General features: G+C 41.0%; 1 protein-coding gene across 13 annotated transcripts in view; it reads left to right on the plus strand.

Annotated features, from left to right (window-relative positions):
* The window catches only part of DLG2 (discs large MAGUK scaffold protein 2), a 1,097,443-nt gene that overhangs the window by 299,265 nt on the left and 774,303 nt on the right, over nucleotides 1–23,875 (plus strand). The gene's annotated exons all lie outside the window — the stretch shown is intronic.

Genomic DNA, 23,875 nt, shown 5'->3' on the forward strand with positions numbered 1-23,875 from the left:
ATTCTTTGGACCCATTAGCAGATGTCTCCGTTCCCCCTTCCCCGATTGAAAACTAAAACACAGACCATTAAGTACCAGCATCTTTTGCCAAAAGCAGTTCAGCACTGAGATTTAAAAAATATAACACTTGACAAGCAAACTCATCCATCCCAACTTTCTCTCTTTATTCAAAGAGATCTTCATTTCTAGCCTTTGCCCCCTTTGCTGGTACCTTAGTTTTTCTCCCCAGTTGCCAAGCACCATTTTTAAATGTTGCTTCCAAGATACCTTCCTAGGACTCATCTCCACTCTTCCCCTTGAAATAAGTGCTATGCATGTTTAGACAGAGTCAAGCCTCATTCAGTTCTATGCTTCCAGGACTGGAGATTAAAGAGGAACTATCCATGGTACTGAAGCTGTTTTCTGGTTACAATTGGGCTTCTTGGCTGTCTTATATAAAGTTTTAACCAATACCAACAGTAACTTTACTGCCTCCCCTGACATTATAGTAACTGGTCTTTATTGGATAGGTGTGTTACCAAGAGGCAATCACCCTTTCCTATCAGAATGCAAAGCAGTAAAAACACATGATGATCAGAGATTTTATTCATGAACCACAAATCATAGAATCGTTATAGGATTGGAAGGGACCTTGGAGGTCTTCTAGTCCAACCCCCTGCCCAAGGCAGGAGACCTCATACCATCCTGGACAGATGGCTGTCCAGTCTTTTCTTGAAAGACTCCAGCTATGGGACACCCACAACATCAGGAGGCAAGCTGTCCCACTGCTTAATGGTTCTCACCGTCAGGAAATTCCTCCTTATTTCCAGGTTGGATCTCCATCTGATGAGTTTCCACCCATTGGTTCTTGTCCTACTCTCAGGTGCAATGGAGAATGAATCAATGCCCTCTTCCCTGTGGCAACCCTTCAGATCTTGGAAGACTGCTATCATGTCTCCTCTCAGTTTTCTTTTCGTTAAGCTAAACATATCTAGCTCCTTTAGTCATTCTTCATAGGATTTACAATCCAGATTACAGTGAACAGAAACCCCTTAGAGCAGTGGTTCCCAATCTTGGGTCTCCAAATGTTCTTGAACTACAACTCCCAGAAGCTTTTACCACTAGCTCTGCTGACTCTTCAGGAGTTGTAGTCCAAGAACACTTGGAGACCCAAGGTTGGAAACCACTGCTTTAGAGAATGAGAGAGCATGGACTGATGTATCTGCTCATCACATAGCACCTTCTCTGGCTGGTCTGCACTGAAGTTCACATTTCTGAGACTTACGTATATCTCCCAAATTCCTGGCCTTAACAGGATGAGTACATTTCTTACAATGATATGATTTATCTCATTAGGCAGTTTTGGCAAGATTGAGACATTTCTCATAGTCAGATTATTAATCTAATGCAGTGGCTCTTAACCTTTTCTTAACCACAGACCACCTTTAAATATCTTTTGTTACTGCTAACCACCAAGACAAAACTCAATATTTAAAACTCTAAAGTGCATCAAATATTTATTTAAAGTTTCCCATGAAGGATCTTCAAATTTGGACAGAAGGGAGAAATAAGTTAATCTGCTGATGCATACACTACAGTTATATATTTTTATTGGACTGATTCCATACCAAGGTTTGCACAAAGAAAGGAAAGGATTTCCTTCCTTCCTTCCTTCCTTCCTTCCTTCCTTCCTTCCTTCCTTCCTTCCTTCCTTCCTTCCTTCCTTCCTTCCTTCCTTCCTTCCTTCCTTCCTTCCTTCCTTCCTTCCTTCCTTCCTTCCTTCCTTCCTTCCTTCCTTCCTTCCTTCCTGTCTGTCTGTCTGTCTGTCTGTCTGTCTGTCTGTCTGTCTGTCTGTCTGTCTGTCTGTCTGTCTGTCTGTCTGTCTATCTATCTATCTATCTATCTATCTATCTATCTATCTATCTATCTATCTATCTATCTATCTATCTATCTATCTATCTATCTATCTATCTATCTATTTTGGCTGCAAAAGATCATAACATTTCTTCAAGTGTTTTCCGAACCCCCTGTGAGGACATTGCAGCCCAGGATGTCTGCAGACCATGGGTCAAGAACCTATGATCTAGTGCTTGTCCAATAACCCATCCATGTATTTAACAGTACTATCCAAGGCACTTCAGTTGATCATCCTGGGAACTTTGTCCAAGGCTATCTGAAGATGACCAACCATTTTAGAGAAGCAGCTTGGTCATAGAATATAATGAGAAACAGGAACATAAGCAATTGATTCAAGGATTTAAACATCTCAAGATCACAGTTATCATTCCTTCCTCTTTCCATTAAAAAGAACGGATATATTTTGGTTGCCATATACATGTAGACCAAAGGAGGACAACATGTGTCCCATGAGCTGAACACTCCCCTGACTGTTTTTCAAGCCCGGCCACCTGCACTGAACCCACCAATAAAAGTGTGCAGCTGAAAGGGAAGCAGATGTTTTATGTTCTCTGTCTGCTGGTCTCTATAGTGCAGGTGGGCACGCTCTTCCCCTCCTACAGCATAGAAAACAAATACAATTACTTTCTCCGGAAACTGTGATAGAGAGACATGCTGAACTTCAGCTGCAAAGCAGTTCTACAGCCCTAAATGTCCTGGTAGGTTTGCTCAGAGCTGCCTCTGGATGTTACACATCCCTGTTGTAGATGAGGACATGGAACATCTCCCTTGCCATGAAGGGCCTTGTGGCGCAGTGGTTAAACCGCTGTACTGCAGCTAAAACTGTGCTCACGACCTGGGGTTCAAATCCCAGGTAGCCAACTCAAGGTTGACTCGGCCTTCTATCCTTTCGAGGTCAGTAAAATGAGTACCCAGCTCGCTGGGGGGGGGGCAATGTGTAGCCTGCGTAATTAAATTGTAAACCGCCCAGAGAGTGCTTGAAGCGCTATGGGGTGGTATATAAGCAGCACGCTTTGCTTCCTTCCTAGTGCTAGTAAATAATCTCTTGTGTAATCCCTACCACCTCCTACTAAAAGAAGCCATGTTGTTCTTAGTGGGACAATCTCTGCTTGTGCTACGGCAAGCCAGAAATTCCACAGAGCTCCATGGGTGGAGCATCATGCTCTATGCACCCCCCCAAGGCAAACATTAATGCTAAGGTGCTAGATCCAGCCTGTTTTCCCTCCAACTGCAGCTGCTAAAGCATGTTTTCGACTGTTGATAGTGTCAGATAACTACGTGGGAGATTTTTTTTGGGGGGGTGCATGTTTTTTACACAAAAGAACAATCATCCTTTTGGCATTAAAATCAATGGAGGACATGCTGTTCCAGAATAGCTGAATACAGCATGCAACCAGCTGGTGAAAAATCCGTCAGGAATTTATAATACTGGAAGGCGTGTGGGTTGACAGTTTACTTTACAGTACATTTGTTAGTCCTCAAGGTGCCGCACACGTGATTTTCTTCCAGTTGAAACACTGAAGAGTTCAAGTCCTGTTGAAAGGTACCCACAAGAAGGGGGACCAGGGGCTGTGAAGTTGACCATTGAACAGCGAACTGAGCAAGCCAACTGATGGGCCTGCGCATGCACAGAAATTGCTGGGAGGCGCATGCACAGAAGACAGCAGGCCTGGAATGAGAGCCAGGTTGGCATGTGTGCATGCGAGAGACAGCGGGCCGACTTCCCTCCCCAGAGCTAGCCTCTTCCTCAACACATGCAATGGCTGATCAACTGGGTAGCGTTTGTGTGTGTGGAGGCAGCAGCTGGTTCCTGGAAGGGAAGCTGGGCCTGTTGCTTCTGAGGATAGTGGCAGGAGCAAATAAGGAGGCCCGTCCATAAGGGGGACTCGAAACGCAACTTGATAAAATGGGTTTGAGTCATGAATTGACTCCAAGTCTTGAAACCAACCAACCAAAATCCAAGTTAAGTCTAAGTCAAGTTGCTAGTGCAATGTAAGGCAGACTTGATAGCAAGTTGTGACACATTGAGTCCCCATCCCTGTTTTATACTTAATAGAGTGGAGTGGAGTGGACAGAGTGTGGGCTAGGATTCAGGAGACCTGAGTTTGAATCTCCGCTCAGTTGTGGAAACTCAGAGGGGGTGGGGAGGGGAGGGCTAAAAGCACTTCTTTAATATCTCACTTGCCTTGAAAATCCTATAAGGATTGCTATATAGCAGTACCTCGGTTTATGAATTTAATGCATTCTCCGGGACGTTTCGTATTGTGAAAAATATGCAAATTGAAATGCGGTTTCCCATGGGAATGCATGCAGGGGTGGCGGCACTGTAAACCTCCCAGGCGCAATGCATCCTGGGGAAACTTGCTTCATATTGTGAAAAAAAATGCATAAACCGAGGCATTATTTTAAATGGATTTTCATTCGTAAACTGAAAATTACGTTAACCAAGGCGTTCGTAAACTGAGGCACTACTGTAGATCTAGTCCAACTTGACAGCATATAACACACCCATATGAATTATGTGTAAAACTATTGCATTTACCTTATTTCTTTTTTTATTTCCTAGCTTCCTTGCTTTTTGGTACTACATTTTGTGTCCTTTGTCAACGTGTAGGTTTCCACCCTGGTCTTTGTTGCTTCTGTATGTTCATGGACTTGACAAAAGCTTTCAGGACTTGTCTGTTAACGGAACATGCATGAGAGGTTGAGCTATACATTCCTTGGTTTTCGCTCCAGTCATGAAACGTTTTGGTGGGGGATGAACCTGCAGACTTGGGCCATTTCCCATTAAATAGGAATAGTAACATGATTACTGAAAGCCTAACTGGCTGGATAACTCAGCAAGTTTGATATCTGATTACATAGCCAGAATTTGGGAGTTCAATTCCCTGTTGTGGATTCCAGATGAGCCAGCCTGTGTGGCCATGGGCAAGCTACACAGTCCTTGGCCACGCTCAGAAAAAGTGAAGTGAATAAGCCACTTCTGAGTGTTGTCTGTCAAGAAAACTCTGGAATTTATTTATTTATATTTATTTGTTTTATTAGATTTATAACCCACCCATCTAGACTGGAAGGGGTCACCGTAAGTCAAAATTGACTTGACAGCACATGATCATTATTAGCTGACTGAAAAGCTCAATGGTTCAGGAGCTGGAGGAGTTGAAAGTTTGATTTCCATGGTGCCTCCAGTGAGTAGAGGCAGTTTGTGTCCTCACGGGCAAGCTGCACAGTCTCAAGATAAACCACTTATTCCCTATCTTGAAAGCCTTGAAAAGGGTCATCATAAATCAGAATTAACTTGATGGCACATCATCATCATCACCATCATCATTACTGAAAGCCTTACAACAAAGATCGGCACCTCATATGCTGGCGATTTCCCAATCATACATGTGTCCCACTGTGGCCCTTTCTGGTTTGGGGAAAAGGCTCTCCTAGGAATGAACTTGATCGAGTGAGGAAATGTGTTGAACTTGCCACCACTTGCAGCCCCAGAAGTCATGGTAGAATTATGTTGAAAATTTTTCTTGAAAGGAATGCGTAGCATGCAAAAAAAGCGGGCAATCCTTCAATACCTACACACCCACTCTCTCCTGTTTTAATTCCTGTGTTTGAAAATGCCTATGTCCCGAGATTTCCTATACTCTTTGCAGTCTAGATTAATCTAAGAGTAACAGGTTTCAAAAAAATGTTTATAATAATCCAACTACATTATTTTTTTCCACTAAAGTTTTGTACTGCTAGGAGAAGTGGACATATTATCCCTTCAGGGGTTTGTGAGGTGAAACCTTAACCCCAGAAAATACCACAGAAGCTTCTCCATTAGTTACCATGGAGATGCTGTTGCACTGACAGGAATTACAGCTTTTGTGCCAGTGACCTCGGAGTGAGTGAGAGAGAGAGTGTGTGACCTAGACTCTATAAAAGGCATACTGGGATCTGAGGAAATCCATACATCAGAGAAGAACTTTCGTCTACCCTGTCCCTTTCCATTGGATATGCTGGACTTGATGAAAGTTGTGGACTAAAACATCTATGGGATAGTGGAAGCATGTGTTCCCTACCCCTGTCATGCAAACATTGGACCCTCCAAACCTTGCCAAACATTGGATCTTGCCATGTCTCTTGCCGTGACCACGTCCTCCTAATTACATTTCATTTGGCTGAATAGGTGACTCTCCCTGAAGGGACACTCCCAGGAAGCGTACCCATTTTGTTATCATGGCTCCATCCTACAGAATCCTTGAATTTGCAGCTTAATGAGGACTAGAAGGCTCTAGTGTCACGGTGTCAGAATTCTCTTTCACAGAATTCTATGTATCTCACTTGACTGTATCTGTCAGCATGGTGAAGAATGAAGTCACGACTGTCAAAGAGGCGTTTTGTTGTTGTTTAGTCGTTCAGTCGTGTCTGACTCTTCGTGACCCCATGGACCAGAGCATGCCAGGCCCTCCTGTCTTCCACTGCCTCCCAGAGGCGTTAGGACTTTAGTATTAGGATTGTGCAATCCCAATATAAATTTAAAGAGAATGCACTGAAATTCATATTCAGTTTCCTTTGTCTGTCTTACAATGGTCCAAATCTTATTGCTTAGCAGATTAAATTACATTAGAGTAGACCCATTGAATCATTGGGCATTTGTCTTACAGTGACCAAAATGTTAGCCTAGTAAGTTACACTACAGTATACCCATTGAATAATTCAGAATAAAGTAGCGCTCCTTTACTTTAGCATAGTAAGCCACAGTTAGAATAGGCCTATTTGAATCAATGGAACTTATGGAAGAGTTGACTCACCAAATTCTCATTGATTCTGTGGGTTTACTCTAGTGTGATTTACTAGACTAAGCAATAGGATTCGAGCCGAAATCTTAGCAAAGGGAAACAGAGTCCTAATTACCTGAGGAGAGATCTAAAACAGAGTAGACTGCTAGGTGAACTGCCACCACATATAGTGGTCTGTTAGCTAACAGTAATCAAGGGTGGGGTGGAAGTCTCTCTCTCTCTCTCTCTCTCTCTCTCTGTCTGTATGTTTGAAGATTTTGCTTGTTCCTCATTTTTAAACTAATCAGCTTGATTTAGACCTCTTAGACCAATGGAACATTGTTTCCATTTTCTTTCACACATCTCTCTATTTTGTGATACAACTCTTGTGTGTGTTTTTATAAGGCACCAAAATGCATACAAAATCCACACAAAAATCCATACCAGAAATAATCATTTTGAAATAAAAGGCATTAAAAGGCACAATTCAAGCCAAAATGCTGGCTAAAACTGTGGAGAAATGCGGAATTGAACATGAAAAGTAGATAGAGCAAACTTTTGTCTTTTTCTGTTTTTTTTTTAATTGTTATCATTGGGTGTTAAAAGTGCAAAATTTGGTGACTGCAACAACGTTGGTTGTCATGTCATTTGCATAACTCTTCAAAGCTGCGGCTTAAATCCAAATTCTGCCCTTTGAAATGAATGAGATATGTTGTTTATCACTGTCATAAGTTTCATCAGGTTTATTCTATTTAGGACTGGAATTGGATTTATGCTTTTAATTCCTCAAGCATTGTTTTTAGCAGATCCTGCACAAATACCACGAACAATGAGCCCCAGTGGATGTTCAGCCAAGTGCTAAGATGCTCTTACTTTCAATGGGTTGTGCACAGGTAGAAATCTGTGTGAACACAGATTTCTACCTGTGACTTGAAAAGTTGTCACTTTGCAAAGATCTTATCCCTGGTATATTCTTGTTCCCATGGAAAGGAATGGGGGGAAATACTGTTGCTGATGAAAGAATGTCCAGGTTGCAAACAAACAAACAAGTAAACATACAAACAAAAAAACACTACACTCAAGACAATTGAACAAAAACAAGAAAAAACCCACCTCTTTGCAGAGTTAATAAATATAATATACCATCAATTTATTCTTCCTGTGTCTGTGGTTCTTCTAAAAATGTCAGAAATAACAATGCATGCCAGAATTTTGTTACTTAATAAAGTGATTGTGAATTAACAGTTCAGTCCCTGACTTTATGGACTAGAAGACTGAGAAAGTGCACTTGAAAGCACTCGAAACATCCAGCTTTCCATATTGACTACACATGAATGTAAAAGCGGTGGGTGGCTCACTTGCTTTTGTGCCGGTACTTATAACTGCATAACAAAATCAGTTGCATTATTTTTGAAAGATTTAAGCTGTGACCCAATACACATTTATTTGAAGTAAAAATGTAAATGTAAAGGTTCCCTTTGACAATTTGTCCAGTTGTGTCCAACTCTAGGGGGTGGTGCTTATCTCCGTTTCCAACCCATAGAGCTAGCATTTGTCTGAAGACAATCTTCCATGGTCACGTGGCCAGCGTGACTAAACCCAGAACAGAACACCATTACCTTCCCACCATGGTGGTACCTATTTATCTACTCGCATTTTTGCATTTTGCATGCTTTCGAACCGCTAGGTTGGCAGGAGCTGGGACAAAGTGACAGGGGCTCACTCCATCGCATGGATTCGATCTTATGACTGCAGGTCTTCTGACCTTGCAGCAGAGAGGCTTCTGCGGTTTAACCCCCAGCGCCACCACGTCCCTATTTAATGATGGAACTTTGACGTAGGTGAATATAAAATTGAATTAACAGTCTTAAGGATGGGAGCATTAACCCATACCCCGGAGAGGCCAGTTGCCAGAAGCCTTGAGCTCACCTTACGAAGCATACCTAAAAGCTTCTGCTGTGAATTTTTGGAAATCCATTTCTCTTTCCTATCCTTTCTTTTTCTTTCTTTCTTTTTTGCACTGTCCTCAAGATACTGCCACATGCCTGAAGAAGTGGGTTTCAATCCACAAACATTGATTTGCTTTTAGTAGTTTAATAGAGATATCATCTTTCACATTTGTATTAACAATATTCCTGTGCCATCAAGTCAGTTCTAACCTATTCAGGGTTCTCCATGCAGAGAATACTGAAAAGTGGTTTACTAATCCCTTCTTTTGGGACTGTGTAGGTTGCCGAAGATCACTCAGGCTGGCTTCTCTGGGAGGCACAGTCGGGAATCAAACTGCCAACCTCTGTCTCTGCAGCCAGATGCCTTAATCACTGAGCTATCCATCCAGTCTACATTTGCATTAAGACTCAACTAAGTTAGTGTACTGTGTTTTTTTCACTTCTTATTCCCAGTGATAAACATTTATTTTGAGGAGTGAGGAGAAGGAGAAGCAAAGTTTCCAAAAGCTTCACACTAAGTGACCTTTTTTTGGGGATGTATTTTTTAAAAAAACAAGGGAAGAGATTTTACACTTGACAAACTAAATATTTTATTCCTTCTGCGATGGCTAGGGCAGTCTGAATAGCTCTTTTGCAAGCAAAGAATGGAAAGAAGAAAATAAAGGGATATATTTTCATGATTCAGTCTGCCAATCTTTATGAGCCTGGACTCAGAGATTGTTCATGGTTGCAGGTACTGCTGATATCTTCCAGAGTTTCCACCACCTGGCCAAGCATCTCCATCCTTCCAGTTTGTTTTAGATCAATGGCTCCCAACGTTGGGTTCCCATATGTTCTTGGACTACAACTCCCAGAAATCCTGGCCAGCACAACTATTGGTGAATGGCTTGATGATCTGCTGATGAGATCTTACTGGAGGCATCAAAAGGACAACTGAAAGAAAGAAGGTGGTCGTTTAGATCAGTGGTTCTTAACCTTTTTGAAAGAAATGCCCCCTTGAGCCATTGAGGAAGTTATCATCGCCCCCCTCCCCACGGTGATGATTTATTTATTTATTTATTTATTTATTTATTTATTTATTTATTTATTTATTTATTTATTTATTTATTTATTTATTTATTTATTTAAGACGCTTAAATCCAATGACCCCTGAAAACAAAATTCAATTCCAAGAAAATGAAATGCCCCCCAAAAGTAACATTTAATGATTTAGTTGCAAGCAAATTTTAAGACGCAAAAAGAAATATAAAAAGGGCATAAAAACAAACCACAATGCAGGAACTAAAAATTTCAAGACAAAAACTCTGAAACTAAATTAAAATTGGAGGAAAATATATATTCATGCATACTGTAAAAAGGCTGCAGCCATCTTAACAGGTTTGGCTTGCTCCAGCACCCCCCTACCACCCCCCTTCTGCTCCAATGCCCCCACACTGCCCCTTTTCATTCTACCGCCCCCCTGAAAAATGAAATTGCCCCCTGGGGGGCATTATCGCCCACGTTAAGAACCACTGGTTTAGATTACTGGTTCTCAACCTTTGTCTTTCAAATTCCAGAATCCCTGGCGATCGATCAGTCTAGCTGGGGCTTCTGACAGTTAAAGTCCAAAACATTGTTTTTGGCTGACAGTTGGGAACCGTTGTTCTACACCAGTGGTTCCCAGTCTTGTGTAGCTCAGGTATTCTTGGGCTGCCATTCCAAGAAGCCTCCAGTTGTGCTGTCCAGGTGGGGTTTCTAGGAGTTGCAGTCCAAGGTTGGGAACCGCTGCTCGTAGATGGACTTCTGGGCCTTATGCAGTAGTGAACCATATTAACATTTCCCATTTCTGCAAATGGATGAGAGTCGAAGGAAAGATGCCTTGATGCTGCCTTGCTTAAAGGATGGCCTTTGTTATTTACTGGCATTTAGAAATGGAGGAGAAAATGGATCTGGCATAGCAACCTTTGCATTCTAATGCTAGAATGTCAGCAGTGCCTCTACAGATAAGCACAGTTATGAGACATGTATATTATTTACTCAGCTGCTCTCTGGTGATATTCAAGGCTAGCTAACTTCAAAGTGGTGCCTATCAGAGTTTCTATTGTTTTCTTCTGACTTGTAGCTTTACAACAGATATCTCCCAATACACAAATATGTTCAATTACAATTGCAGTATAGTGTTTTAACAGTTGGACTGGGTGCTGGGAAATCCAGAAAGCCCCATTGAGCCATGAAACTCACCAGGTGACCTGGACCTTTCACTGTTTTCTATTCTGTCAGGTTGCTGGGAGGTTAAAATCAGAAGGGAGAGAACTTTTGGCTCATTGAAGGAAAGGCAGGCTATATAATTTTGAGGAACTGTTACTGTACATATCAGCATTTTGTATTAAATGTAATATGGAATTGCCTTGGTGGTTTGTGGGAAACCAGAAAAGGCTGAGTCACTCAGGTTGGCAGTGAGCCAAGAGTGAAAATCGTGACTCTGCTGGACATGTGCAGAGTTCAATATGCTCTGTCATGATTGCATCAGACTGCACTATATAAGCAAGGTGCTGACTAAGCTTAGTGTTGGGTTGATGTATGCGACCTACAAAAAAGGTATGTCACCATACCTCTGAAATATTTTTAAAAAGAAATGTTTGAAAGTAACTAGGGATGATTCATTACACCTAAGTAACTTAGGTGCCCCTTGTTACACTTCAAAAGTAGACTGTAGATTTGTGGTTTGGGAATTTAGCTTCCAGAATTGACTAGACAGTTATGCACACCACTGCCAAACAGTAACATATAACCACAAGTCGAAGCAGATCAGACTTTATAATTACTAGTAACAATACTTGTTAGCCAATAAATAACTAGTTAGAAGTAACTATGCCACTTGTAACTAGTTATTTTCCAGCTGTGTTCCCAAGTACCTGGGCTTGGAAACCCAGCTCCATCTGTATTATCTTTATTGGTTTCCAAACAAGGAAGGCTGTCCCAGAGCACTCTTACTGGGAACCAATTCCTGACAGAACAACGTCAGAGCCATGTTCAGAACTGCTTCCCATTGGATGAGAATGTGTTTTGAAATGGACACAACATCCATGTGTATTGAAATGGATAGAACTGGAATGCATTTACAATGGGCAGAAAGAGACTCAAGAGCTGCCCTTAAATGAGTTTGATGTTGTTCAGGGACAAAGGCTAGAACAGTGGCTTTCAGGCTGTGCATTGCAGGATCCCCAGCCAGCCTGGTAGCCATGCTGGTTGGGAGGTCCAGAGACTTCTTTTTTAAAAGTAACTTTTCTAAACAATGTCCTGTAAAAGCTGGATATATCAGAGGAGGTGTCTGTGCAATGTGAATGTGGAATCACCATCATGGATCATCAAGTCCAGCCACTGTCACAGAGGCACAGTCGGGCATCGAACTTCCAACCTTTAGTTCTGCAGCCAGATACTTAAACCACTGAGCTATCCGGCAGATCTTAATTGTTTCGTCCTGTATTTGAAGTGTTTCATATTCCAGTGGTGCACTTTGCTTCACTCAGCTGGAAGTGTAAATGAGGCATGATCAATTGCTCATAAAGACTAGAGCTTTTTCTAATATTCCATCTGCATTCCAAAAAGCTTGGAAAGCCCTTACAGAATGTCTGCCCCTTTTATAACACAATCCTGCCTGATATACTCCAAAATATATCATTTTGTTTTTTAATGTAAAACTGTATATTTTAAATTGTTTTTATCTTCTAAGTTGTGAGCTGCCCAGAGTAGACTAGTAATTTAAAACCCAATTAAAAACATGGCTGTTTATTCAGGCCTTCCCTCCAGCCAACTCTTGATTTTTTTCCTTACTTTTCCTTTTTATCTTTACTGCTGTTCTTGTTTGATTATTATGTATTTGTCTATGTTTTATTATTTGATTTTATATTTGGAAGCCACCTAGAGTGGTCCGGTGGGCCAGATAGGCGGGGTATAAATAAATAAAATAAATAAATAAATAAATAAATAAATAAATAAATAAATAAATAGATGGGCGGCATATAAATGCAATAAATAAATAAATAAATAAATAAATTAAAAGGGCCTTAACCTAATGTAATATTTCCCTGTTGATTTACAGTCATGCCCCGCTGGACGATTACCCCATTTAGCAATGAATCCGCTTAACGTTGACATTTTGCGATTGCTTTTGCGATCGCAAAACGATGGTTTAAACAGTTTTTCCCCCGCTGTGCGATGATCAGTTCCCTGCTTTAGGAACTGATTTTCGCTTTACGATGATCAGCAAACAGCTGATTGTCGGGTTTCAAAATGGCCACCAGCTGAAGAAAATGGCCCCCCGCTGTTTTTAGGACTGATTTTTTGCACTACAGGCACCGGAAAATGGCCGTCCTGTGGAGGATCTTTGCTGGACAAGCAGGTATTCAGCCCATTGGAACGCATTGAACGGTTTTCAATGCATTTCAATGGTTTTTAAATTTCATTTGACGACGTTTTTGCTCTACAGCAATTTCGCTGAAACGAATTAACATCGTCAAGCGAGGCACCACTGTACTACACAAATCTACTAATCCTAAACCTTATTCCTAACTATACTAAATTGACAATGTACAATGAGATGCAGAGAATGCAAATGTAAATTGAGTGTTCAGAAAAGGACACAGAGAAAACTGCTGGCATGCAGGCTTGTACCAGAGCATATCCTAACAGCAAACAGTCAGAGGATTTATAAGCAGCTATGCCCACCTTTCAACTGCAAAAAAACAATGTAGAAAAAAAATAACTTCTGGTGTCTGTGACTGCTTCTAATACCTCATTGATGCAGGCAGGCATCATTTATAGGTTTTGCAGTCACTGTAATCCCTCTTACTTGGGAGGCCCATGGCAAGCCCAATCAGGAGACACGGACTTCTCTGCCCCTATTACACTTGTGCTTAGAGTGTCTTTAAATTCAGTTTCTCAAGAAACTACTTCAGAATGCCTGAGAAATAGATTTCACTTTCACTTCTTCCTCTAGCAAGCAGAAAGCTAGCCTTTTGTTTTCTTAGCTATAGGAGTGGAACTCCAAATATTAGCGATTATTATTTCAGAGATTTGGAAGTATCAAATTCAAATTTGGATATGTTTTGCACTATCCAAATATGACATTGTTAACTGAAGTTAGAATATTTCCTAATCTGAATGCACATCTCTAATTGTCAGTTGCACATTTGACTCGCATATGTCAGTATGCAGCAAATAATATCTACAGCGTTTCTGAACTTCAGGCAATTTGTCTACAAAGGTTATGAGATTTGCATTGTTCCAGCGGAACTAGACAAGAGGATTTGGGCCACAGTGGGTGAAAAAAAATATACTCCATGCTGGATTTCAGTGATGTCAGGAAATGGAAGTTAATAGTTTGCCCCACTTATGGAGGAGGGGCCTTGGATTTTTCTGTTGGTTCAGGAAAGGCAAGAGATTTCACTATAACTCTAGCCTTAATTCAACACCCAATCCTACTGCTAATACTCCATGGATGAAATGCTGTTGTATAATGTCAGCAAATTCATGAATTTCAGTCCATTCCTCACTGGTAAATAAAGAGCCAGTATGTGTGCACACTCGCCAAGAATCGTTTCAGGAGATCCTTTTTTTTAACCACCAAAAAGAGACCGAAACTTACATGTTTCCTTACATTAAGCAAGATGATTTCAGCTGATACACTGGGATTCTTGTGGGTAAGAAGGCTTCTCAGGACTCAGTGCAAGTTTTTTTAAAAGCATAGTTGGTATATGTGTTTTCAGAACAAATATGTTTGTGGGTATAAAAAGCTGACTTAAACACATCATTAATTCATTTGATTGTTTTAGGGGAAATCCTGATTCATTTAAAAATGGGGGCTGGATGCAATTATGGGTAAACCTATCCAACAGTGAGATAGGCCAGAGTGGTGCTGATTAATCTATTGCTGCATGGCATCAGAGATAAAAGCTGCAAAGTAACAATTGGCTGGTCATTAAATGGCTCCATGGGACAGCAGCACCCACCAGGAAGCCTGTGATCAATCTTTCAGAGGATAAGAGAACCTGTGTGTCACCAAATGAGTGTCACAACAACTAACAAATACTGCCGTTAAGAACAGTAACAGAGTATAACCACTTAAAAAGAAAAAAAACCCCAACATATCTAGCCGAAATTAAATACATTTTCATTTGGCTTTAATGAGAGAATTAAAGCATTGCTCAACTTTGACTGGCTGGCATCCAGTTTTTTTTTTCACCCCTGTGGTTTGAATGATAATAATCCTGCCTAAAAAAGTGTGCTGCTTACATACCGCCCTATGGACCTTAAAGCACTCTCTGGGAGGTTTAAAATTTAATGGTGTAGGCTATACATTGACACCCCTCCCAAAGCAAGCTTTTAATGACCTTGGAAGGATGGAAGTCTGAGTGAACCTTGAGCTGGCTACTTGGGATTGAACCCAGGTTGGGAGCAGAGTTTTGGCTGTAGTACAGCACTTTAAACATTGTGCCTCAAAATAATCTATATTTCCAGAGACATGTGTTGTGATCTTAAAATGGACAGCTACTGTGCCCCTGCATGCAGGCATTCCCCAAATGGCAGAACAGATCCTTGTTTCTGTACTCTCCAGTGAGCACATGGCAATACATCCCAACTCAATGCACTACTGCAACATGTGTGCAAGTAGCACTCTGTTGAATCTTGTGGAGATCCCTCTATGACCCTGTATTGAACTAATAAAAGGAAGGATCTTGCCCTTTACAAGTATCCATACACGGTATCTGTTGCTGTCATGTGCCCTTAAGTCATTTCTAACTTATGATTAACATAGGAATTAATGATTTCCAAAAGCTCCCATCATGAACAGTCTTGCTCAGGTATGGAAGATGAAGTCCATGATTTCCTTCATTTATGATTGAGGTGGATTGAGTGAATCCACCCCATCTCTTTCTTTCCCTAAGTGAAGCCTGCCACTTCACTTAGCATTCTTCCCTTTTTCCAGCGAATCTTCTCTTCTCAAATGTCCAAAGTGCAATGGTCATTTTTAACTTCTAGGGAGAGAACCCAATCTAGAACCCAATCATTTGTCTTTCTAATGGTCTATCATATCTATAAAGCTCTCCTCCAGCACCATGCTTCAGATGAATCGTCTTTTTTAAAAAAATTCTCAACAACTGTTTGCATGCTCCAGCTTGCACATCCATAGATAGTAATCAGGAATATTATATTATAGATGACTTTCGTTTCCAGTGACACATCCTTACATTTAAGGATCTTTTCTAGTTCTTTCATATTTCCTTTTCTGAGTCTCAATCGTTTTTTAGTTTCTTGGCTGCCCATTGGTTATCATCGGTAGTGTCATCACATACTCAGATCTGACTGGCTTCGTGATGACCTCACCGTTCCTCAACTGGGCCTATGAATCATATATATATATGGCTCTGGAACCAGATGTTGGGAGTTCAGTTCCCCACTGTGTCTTCTGGGATAAGAGCCAGCCTATGGGGCCTTGGGTAAGTTGCACAATCCTAGCACACCTCCAGAAGAAGGGACAGGTAAATCACACCTGTTTTATTTTCTACCTGAAAACCCTAAAAAGTGTCATCATAGGTCAGAATTGACCTGGCAGTATATGGCTATTATTATATTTTTACCTAGAGACATCCACTGTCACAATGCACTGAAATATTTGCCAGCCGCCATTTGGGTGTAGCTAAAGGTAAAGGTTCCCCTTGACAATTTTTTTGTCCAGTCGTGTTCGACTCTAGGAGGTGGTGCTCATCCCCGTTTCCAAGCCATAGAGCCAGCGTTTGTCCGAAGACAATCTTCTGTGGTCACATGGCCAGTGCAACTTAGATACGGAACGCTGTGACCTTCCCACTGAGATGGTCCCTATTTATCTACTTGCATTTACATGCTTTTGAACCACTAGGTTGGCAGGAGCTGGGACAAGCGACGGGCGCTCACTCCGTCGCGTGGATTCGATCTTACGACTGCTTGGTCTTCGGACCCTGCAGCACAGGCTTCTGCGGTTTAGCCCACAGCGTCACCACGTCCCAGGTGTAGACTCAGGGTTTATTTCTTATTTGGGTCATGGAGATTTCCATATTCCATGTAAGTCCCACATTAACTGGCAGATGTATTTCTGTGATGCCTGTCTTCCTTTTTTATTTTTTGTGCCTCCAGTTTGGTTTATACCTAACCTACATTCTTTTTCCTCCTCCTTTCCTTTAATTTTGTAGCCATCACATGTTTTCTGCAGAGCAGCTCCCTCCTCTCTTAGGTCCTAGAAAGGAAGAAGCCCCAAGGGTTTATGTTGCTTTGCTATTTCTAGCAAGTCTGGCAGATTCGTTCCCTGAAGTGGATTCTAACCTGCCAGAGGCAGTCAAAATAATGAACCACGTGCCATTGACCAGTCAGGGCAATTCTTGGTCTTTCGAAAAGATGACACTCCATTTGGGCAGGAAGAAGGAGACAGCAGAGCCTTGAAACAACAATAACAACAGCTGAGCCAAGGCACAGAAATTCTTTTCTCCCTTTTCATTGACATTTGAGATGGAAGCTCACTTAGATTTGAAAGTGCCCATGTTGTTAAATTAAAGAAAGTTTTTGCTGACTTTCTTTAATTTAATTTAATTCTTTTATTTTTTTAAAGCTGGCTGGATAGCTCAAGTGGTTTAGGTCCCTGTATGCAGAGCCAGACATTGGGAGATCAATTCCCCAATGTGCTTCCTTCAAGTACAGCCAGCCTATGTAGCCTTGGGCAAACTGCAGAGTCCCAGGGCTCCCCCGGGAGAAAGGAATGGTAAACCACTTCTGAGTATTTAGTACAGTGGGGTCTCGACTTACAAACTTAATCCATATTGGAAGGCAGTTCTCAGGTTGAAAAGTTCGTAAGTCGAATCTTCATTTCCCATAGGAATGCATTGAAAACCATTTAATCCGTATCTGCTCTTTTCGTCCATAGAAACTAATGGGAAGCTGCTATTCTGCCTTCTGCCACTAGAGGGGGATATTTTTTCTTTTTACTTTTAACCTAAGATGACTTAGCTTTAAAAAAAGGGAAAAAAAGAGTTCGTAACTCGAATCTAAGTTCATAAGTCGAGTCCATATAGTCCTATGAGAGCAGTTCGTAAGTCGAAACGTTCGTATGTTGAGCCGTTCGTAAGTCGAGACCCCACTGTACCTGGAAAATCTCTAAACAGGTTGACATAAATAAGAATCGACTTGCTGGATGATGAGGATGAATGGTTTTTTTAATGTTTAAAATCTAATTTATTTTATTTTATTTATTTATTAGATTTTTACCCCGCCCCTCCAGACAGTGTATACTAATGAGACTACCGTGTGTTTCAAATGTGCAGGGTTCAATATTTTACTTTGCAGAATTATTGGAATTTGCTATGTTTTACACCCGGGATAGGGAACTTTTGCTCTCTAGGTGTGGGTGAACTATAATTCCCATCATGCCTAACTATTATGGAACTAGTTACCTTGGGAGTTGGTGAGTGCTCCAGCACTGGAGGCACTCAAGAAAAAATTAGATAATCACCTGGCAGAAATGCTTTGATTTGTGTTCCTGCATTGAGCAGGGGGTTGGACTTGATGGCCTTGTAGGCCCCTTCCAACTTCACTTTTCTATGATTCTGTGAAAAGGCCAAGCTAGCTTTGGGGTCCTGAGAATTTTTTGTCTAAAAATATATTATCTCGGAGCTCTTAGGGTTACCCAAAGTTAGGAACCACTGATTTAACATGTCCAAAACTGGCATGGATCTGGTTCATGCAGAGAAATGGGAAATGTTAAGTTTTCCAACAACACTTTGCAGAGTCTCACCACCAGCATGGCCACTGAACCTTGCAGTTGTAGGATTCTCGGATCTATCATCTCCAGAAGTAACTTTGCTCACCTCTGTGTATCCCTAGCCAAGAGCTGTTCTTTGGATTTTATTTATGACGTGCTTATCCTGCCCTCTCTCCAAAAGCTCATGATACAAATTACCAATAAGCACACCAGGAATTATCTGACTTTCCATAAGATCAAGCCAGGATATGTGCAACAAACGGAGTCCTTCTTCTGAAGGCGATCATTTCCGCTGGAAATCTATGAGCGTGCAAGGAGAAAACACCAAGCCTGCATCAATCATCTTGGCAGCTAAAGACTTTTGTGGGCAGATCTTTCAATGAGACCTTTGAGATTTCTTGATTAAGGATTTCTAGGATCAGATTTGATTTTGTGTAATGGAAGAGTTGGCAGCAGCGGCGGCAGTGGCTAGAACAACTCTATATATGGAGCATTTTCTCAAAAGCCACTGCTCTCAATGGGAATGAAATGTAAGCAATTTCCTAGAGTATTCCATTACTGTCTTTACAAAATCTCCCTTCTTTTTTGATCTGTTGGACTCTGTTATTTTCTGTCATCTTATCTGTACCAGACCTCTTCTTTTCAAACAACCAGCTAAAAGCTGTGTCAAAAAGCCTTTACAACCTCCCCTCCCCCATTTCTTTTTTAACCCAAGTCAAGAGTAGATGCAGGCTATCCCAAACATTGACGTTTTTGTTTTTGTTTAAAACAAGGCAGGTGAAGGAGTGTTTTGATAGAGGAATATTGTTCCTTTGGGTGTGAGTGCATGCTTTTTGCTGCCATCATGTTCGTTTGGCCTAGGAGGGATTTCTCTGGAGCCATTCTTCAACATCTCTTACTCCCTAGTTCCAAGTGCTTCTTCTTTGGTTTTTAATGAATCTTTTGTATCAGTAAATTGTGAGCAATAAGCAGGAGGCTTATTATACAAGAATGTTACTTCCTGGCTCAAATCCTGTTGCTCAGCATAGAAATTCACATTGGAGTAGGCCTATAGAATCAGTGGTGGCGCTGTGGGTTAAACCGCAGAAGCCTCTGTGCTGCAGGGTCAGAAGACCAGCAGTCGTAAGATCGAATCCACGTGGTGGAGCGAGCTCCCGTTGCTTGTCCCAGCTCCTGCCAACCTAACCATTCGAAAGGTTGTAAAAATGCAAGCAGATAAATAGGTACCACCTTGGTGGGAAGGTAAATGGCATTCTGTGTCTAGTCGCACTGGCCACGTGACCACAGAAACTGTCTGCGGACAAACGCTGGCTCTCTGGCTTGGAGACGGGGATGAGCACTGTGCCCTAGAGTTGGATGCGACTGGACTAAATGTCAAGGGGAATCTTTACCTTATAGAATCAGTGGAGATTTAGGAGCTAGTTCCACCATAAATTCCATTAATCTAAACTGGCCTACTCGTGACTTCTTGCAAGTAGAGTTGCAAAATGTGCTTCTTATATACTGCTACGTAGTACTTAAAAGAGTCTATGGACATATTACAGCTTTTAATTAGAGTAAACTTTGGACTTAATGGGCGGGATATAAATTAAACAAACAAACAAATAATGCAGACTGAATATTGCCTGACTCCCTAGCAAGCTGGATACTCAGTTTACTGACCTTGTAAGGATGAAAACCTGAGTCAACTTTAAACCAGCTACCTGAGCCTATTCAGATTAAATTCAGGTTGTCAGCAGAGTCTTGACTGCAGTATTGCAGTTTAACCGCTGCACAACAAGTAGTCTTTTTTTTTTTAAATCAATGGAACATGCAGAGGAATGGATTCATCAAATCCCCTCTGACTCAGTGGGCCTGCGCTAGTGCAAATTAAACAACAACCAACAAGATTTCAGCCAGTATGTGAGATGCTGTTCAGCAGAATAGCAATCCTATTTCTTCACTGTTTCCTCATTTAAATATGACATCAAATACCAGACTAAGTTCTCCATATCCTTTCCCTTGCCTGAGTACTGAGATTGTAATTGGAGTGAGGACAAGCAAGGATGACTGAAGTACATTTCTTTATTTTATTTATGTATTTGAAATCTTTCTCCTAAAAAAGACCCAAGATGGCTTATATCATTGAAAAGAAACAATATTAATTTTTTAAAATATATGATTACAATGTTTTTTACAAATAAACAAATATAGTATTAAAAGTAGTAAATAGAAATGCTACTAAAAACATATTTAAAAGCAACACATTTAAAAACAGGTGGACTGGCCACCAATCAGAGCTCAGAAAAATTACTGTTTTGGATTATTAATAACAATGTACCATTAAGTCAATTCCCACTTATGATGACCTTTTTCAGGGTTTTCTAGATAGAGAATGTTGTAGTCAGGTGCTATTCTACTGTTGTTATTGTGGTTGTTTTGTGCTATCAAGTCAGAACTAACTTATAGTGACCCTAATAAGACTTCCAAGATATGTGAGACATTTAAGGAGCAATTTTACTACTTCCACATCGCCAGTGACTTAATCTCTGGCCAGTAGAGTCAATGGAATTGTTGTCCAAAAAAGTAACTGTCTTAAGCTTGGCTCTAAGTATATAACTTGATAAATGCTCCTGGCTATTTAGTTTTTTTTTAATTCTTTCTTTACTTTTTATTTATTTTATTTTATTTTTGTTTGTAAACTGTCATTGGAGATTTATGTAATACTTTGTGTTATTTTTATTAGTTGTTTACGTTATATTGAAAGCCGCCTAGAGTGGTCGCATAGACCAGATGGGCGGGGTACAAATCAAATCAAATCAAATCAAATCAAATCAATCGATCAATCGATCGATCGATCAATCAATCAATCAATCAATCAATCAATCAATCAATCAATCAATCAATCAATCAATCAATCAATCAATCAATCAATAGTTTCTCACTGCAGGAAGCCATTCTGCACTATGGGGTTGAATACATTTCTCTCTCATTGGATATTTATTTCAAAAAAAAAATCCTCAGGTTCTTCTTTCTTTTCCTCTTTGTCTTTAGCTTTCAAAATCAAGGTGTCCTGCTTTGCTTTCAAATATTAGAGCTCGGTCATTAAAAGAGGTGGTAACCCTAATTCAGCCCAAGAAAGGGGATTGAATATAAACAGATTCTTATTCAAACTTTTTAAGAGCTCAGTATTCATTGCCTTCCAGAAGTAGAAAAACTCGCTCCTCTGTCACATTACTCAGTGCATGCATGTAGCTTGTGGGAAACCCCAAATTTAAATCAATGTAAAACGTGTTCAATTTAAATTGGGTTTTTTTTTTGTTTTTATTTGTGGATTCAGGCTCTAAGATGGGCAGATCTGCCAGTTTCATTCTTCTTCACATTTAATTTTTTAATCCCCATGTTTTTTTCTGCCCCATTTTTAAAGAAATGGGTGAGAATTTTGTGAAATGTTTGAATTTTTGTGTTGTTTTAGATTTGAAATGATACTCTCAGCCATCCCCCGGGTGATAACTTACCTTTTAGGTTGCCTGTTGTAAAAGACAGCATGGGGTTATTTTGAGTCGCTGTGATGTGGTAGAGTGTAGGCAACTAGCTAGCTTTAAACACGATTTGTTTACTCATCTCTTTTTTAAAAAGGCACGACCAAAGAACTAAAAATAGCTCCTCCTTTGGGACTTGACAACATTTTCTGAGGGAAGAAACCTCTCAGGGCGGAGAAGTTTGACAGCTTGCTTTTCTTCTCTCCCCACCACCTCTATTTTCCCCTGCCAGTTTTTCTTCAAATCTACAAAAGGGTTTTTCCTTCCTGGCTTCAGCTCCTTGGCTAATTTGCCAAAATTGAGGCAACAGCTTCTTGTTTAACAGGACCCTAAAGCCCTTAGAAGACATGATTATATGATTCTTGTTATTCTTGTTATTCTACTTCTCAGGTACTGAGAGACAAAGTTAGTCTCTTCTGGTTGTTGTGGGTTTTTGGGGCTCTTTGGCCGTGTTGTGAAGGTTGTTCTTCCTAACATTTCGCCAGGTCTCTGATACCAGCAATCATTACGTTAGACTGCACAGGAAAGCCAGCAGAACTTCAACAAAAAGGAAGAAAGTTTGTAACTCAACAAAACTTGGCTCCCAGCACTGAAAAACACAGAGTGCAAAAGGTCAACGAACTCTACCCAGCCACAAGGACTGGTGATCACTACACACAAAAGACCAGCTAACGGCACCCATCAATCACAGTGACAGATAATCTTTCCTCCTTATCACAACAATACACCCACAACAAAAACACACTGATCACCATAATCAACCATCTCCTGAAAAGGACAAAAGCTGATCTCACAGCCATAAATCCTCAACTCCCAAACAAACTGTACCAGAGCACAGAGTTCTAACTCCTGTCCTCTGAAGATGCCGGCCACAGAGACTGGCGAAACGTTAGAAAGAACAACCTTCAGAACACGGCCAAAGAGCCCGAAAAACCCACAACAACCATTAGATCCCGGCCGTGAAAGCCTTCGCAAATAGTCTCTTCTACTCTTCTGCCTCTTCTACTTCTTGCACATTTATCTGCTCCGGTGGGTTGGGATACCAGTGGGTGAGAAGAGTAAGGAAAAATTATTTTCTGGCTTTATTTCTCAAGCCAGCTTCAAAAACGCACAATGCATCTTTAGTGGCTCCTGAAATGGGAAAGAAAGTTTGTATGTTAGCAGTAGGTTCCTTATTTTGGAATTACTGTGGATTCCTTTCCTTTTTTTTTTAAACTCAGGAAACTGTCTTTTAATTTGTAAATTGTAGGGAGAGATGGCTGGCTAGCTCAGGGAATTGGGTATCTGAGCCAGAGGTTGGGAATTCGATTCCCCGCTGTGTCTCCTGGGAGGAGAACCAGCTTATGTGAACTTGAGCAAGCTGCACAGTCCCAAGGCACACCGGGGGGGGGGGGACCATTTCTATATATTCTCTGCCTAGAAAACCCTGAAAGGGATTGTCATAAGTCAGAACTGAGTTGCAGGCGCATCATCCTCATCATTATGGACAGCTGTGACAGTCATAATGGCAGACCAGGGGGACCTTTTGTTTGTTTGTGTCCCCCCCCCCCCCCCAATTCTAATGAAGGTAGTAAACCTGCATCTGAGTTACACTGTTTTAGTTTGTAGCTGGAAGCACCCATGACTTGGATGTTCATTCTACTTATGAAAGTATGCCATTCCCTGCACATGTATTGGGGACCCAATTTCACCTTCTGCTAAGGATCCTAGTTATTTAAGTGCAGAGAGAGATGATGATGATTAATACAAGGAGGAGCATTCACCCATGTGAGCCTCCTACCCAGCCAGCTCTTACATCACAGGGACAGGTTTCCCAATGACATGTGTACTTGTGAATGAAGGTTTTTGCCACTTGAATGAGTTGCGGCTTTCATTTCCAGGCTGATCCATTGAAGATGCTAGATGCCAGCAGATAATCGGGCACAACTTTGAGACGAATTTGGCACCTGTGGTAGATCACCGGTCCTGGTATCATTTTAA

The sequence above is a fragment of the Pogona vitticeps genome, chromosome 3, assembly GCF_051106095.1.
Source record: "Pogona vitticeps strain Pit_001003342236 chromosome 3, PviZW2.1, whole genome shotgun sequence".
Lineage (NCBI taxonomy): Eukaryota > Metazoa > Chordata > Lepidosauria > Squamata > Agamidae > Pogona > Pogona vitticeps.